Source organism: Elephantulus edwardii, unplaced genomic scaffold (genome assembly GCF_000299155.1).
Source record: "Elephantulus edwardii isolate Elephantulus edwardi_28Jun2011 unplaced genomic scaffold, EleEdw1.0 scaffold00051, whole genome shotgun sequence".
NCBI lineage: Eukaryota > Metazoa > Chordata > Mammalia > Macroscelidea > Macroscelididae > Elephantulus > Elephantulus edwardii.
This window is the reverse complement of record NW_006399801.1, coordinates 415,895-419,143: the sequence shown is the minus strand read 5'-3', so window position 1 is coordinate 419,143 and position 3,249 is coordinate 415,895.

Here is a 3,249-nt window from a genome sequence, read left to right as displayed (position 1 = left end):
TTTATAATATAGATTTAAAATTCGTTGATGAAAACTATTGTTTTATGGTGTCATTCTTTTGGATCAAAGATAAGGACTCTGCCAACCTAAAGGCTTGTGGCTCGAATCCACTAGTTGTCCCATATAATTGAGAAATGAATAGTCTGCTCTTATGTGATTTACTGCCTCTGAAAAGCTGCTGAAGTGTCAGCCATGGGTCAGTTCCAACGTGATGGTACATGACAACAATCATGTTAGATACTGTTGAATCAGTTCTGACCATAGAGATCCTGTCTATAGCAGGACAAAGCACTGTGTGCTCCTGTGCCATTTTCTCAGTCTCTGTGCTTACATTCACTGTTGCAAGCACTGTATCCATCCTTTTTGTTGAAGGTCTTTATCTTTTTCACTGGCCCTTTACCGACCATGATTTCCTTTTCCAGGGATTGAGCCCTTCTGATAAGTGTCCAAAATATTTGAGACAATAGTAGTAGGAGTAGTGAAACCTTCAACATCTTCTGACACCTCACTCTTTTGACACTTGAGTTTTTCCACAGAATCTTCTTCGCTTCATAAAGGCTGGAATGTTCATGTGTCTTTGTGATTCATGAGACACTCTTGGGTCAGAATATTAAGAGAAAGCAGGTGACTTCAAAGGGCAAAGCTTTTTATTTTTTTTTCTTCCTTGTTAAATCCTACGTGCAGAGCAATGAAACTTCCATGGTATGATTTAGGTTTTGGCTTGCCTACTGAGATGCAATTTCACCTTTATAAGACTAACTTTTCAAAATATAATGTTAAGAAAATATTGTAAGTGTGTCTTTTGAAGTAATGAAAAAAATAATTAAAGCCAATTAAGGGCTATTGATCTCTAATAATGAAAATTGCCAAAATTATCGTTCCTTAACTTCAGTTTAGAAATCATATTTTCTTTAACTTTAACAATGTTTTCTAATGCAATTTTGTATTCTTTATTGCTAGTGGTAAGTATTGGGAATTGTGTGGATTTGGGTTTGTTGTATTTTCTTATTATTATTTTCCCAATTGTAAACAATAATGTTGCTGATTTTTATCAGCAAAATCGGAAATTCTCTTTGTCGCTGGAAGACATATACACATGAGAGGAAAGAGAATGAATTGATTTGTCACACACTAATATGCTGTTGTTGTTGTTGTTGTTAAGTGTCATTGAGCCGCAGGTGACTCTTAGTGACCCTATGAACGAAAGCCCTGGACACCTCCTGTATAACTTTTGTCCTTTCTCCAGGTTCATAGGGTTACCAGAGGTAAGCTATTGTGGAAGTGGATGCCACTCCTGCTTCCAAGCTTGTTTTAATCTGGGAGCTTCACCAAACACTGTCCACCATGGGAAACCATTCTCTCATTTGACTCATCAGTGTCACAGTGTTCGGCTCCACAGCAATCATGAGTTACCTCTGTACAGCAAGTAGACATACCAGTGTTACACGACCTAAAAGAATGTTTTACCAAAACAATACAAGCAGGAATTACTCCCCCCAAACCCCATTGTCTAAAAGGATTTATCTCTTAACCCACTGCCCTCTAATCACATCACCTAAGACTGTAAACTTTATAGGAGGAGTGTGCCTCATTGTTTTCCACCAAGTAATTTGTAAATTCTGTCAATCTTTTTTTTTTTAATTTTTTTTTATTAGCGGCTCAACATGAACTACCAGAGTTGCTTAATCACTCACCAAGCCACACCCACTGCCATGAAGGAGATCTGACATATATCAGTTCTCTCTCTGGTTTCTGATGCTGTAAATCTTTATGGGGAAGCCTGCCCTTCTGTCTCCCAAGGAGTGCCTACTGTGTTTGAACCACTACTAGCTCAACAGATAAAGTACTACGATACCAGGGCTACATATTTATTTCCTAGTCTTGCTGACTTGCACCATTACATGTATGTAACATATGTTCAGTCATAGGAATGGCTGATTATTTTTTAAGAAGGTGATTTTCTGATTATTATCAGTTCCATTCCAGGAGCCATGTGTTCTAATACAGATGCTTGAAGAATCCTTCTCACAGTAATACTCTAATACTGGGCAAGATGTGACTTTAATATCTCAGATTAACTGTTTATTATGCAATGCTTAGATGTAATTTATATTTCATAAAATGCTCATTTATTGTACTTTTCCCTTTTGCAATGTTCTCTTCCTCCAGAAAACCACGCTGATTTAAATTAAAGGTTGGGTCAAGACTGAGGGCTGAGCAAAAGGTTATTCATTCCATTTACAACTGACTCCAGCTGCTGACAAATGTCCAATGTGTGCCCTTGACAATAGGACTTGTCTAAAACAATCTTATTTGTATACTTGTATGTTCCTCCAATTTAAGGTATAAACCATTTGAAAAAGAACATTTGGGTATATTTGAATAAAGAGAGAGAGAGAGAGAGAGAGAGAGAGAGATAGGAAGAAGTAGAATTGATGCCTTTGAGCTGTCATGTTGGAGAAGAATATTGAATATACCATGGACTGCTAAGAAAACAAACAGGTTTGTCCAGGAGAGGGTGAAGCCAGGCCGCTCTTTAGAGACAAGGATTCTGAAGTGTCATCTGATTTACTTTGGACACATTGCAAGGAGGGACCAGTCCTTGGAGAGGGATGTCATGCTTAGAAGGGAGGAAGGACAGCACAAGAGAGGAAGACTCTTTATGAGATGGATTGATGCAGTGAGTGGAGTAATGTGGATAGGTGTGTCAGAGACAGTAAGATTGGCACAGGATAGGGCAGGGTTTAAGGCTATTGTACACAGGATCGCTATGAGTTGCAGGCGACTCGACGGCACATGACAACAACAGGTCTTTCTTATTTCTAGTTTTATTTACTCCCAAGTGTTTAATCTCATTGTTAGCTATTGTAATGGGTATTATTTTTCTTAGCTCCAGTTCTGCATTCTCTTTGTCACTGTAGAGAAATCCAATTGATTTTTGTATGTTGATCTTGTATTCTGCCACTTTGCTGAATTGGTAGACTATGTCCAGTAGTTTTCTTGCTAGTCTTTAGGATTTCTTAAATATACTATCATATTATCTGTATATAGAGATAACTTTACCTCCTCTTTGCCAATTTGAATACCTCTTATTTCCTTCTCTTGTCTTATTGCTGTCACTAAGACTTCCAATACAGTATTGAATAATAATTGTGATAATAGGCATTAAGGGAATGCCCTTAATGTGTCTCTGTTGAGAACAATGTTTGTTGGCTCTTGGTTTTGCATATATATATATATATATATATA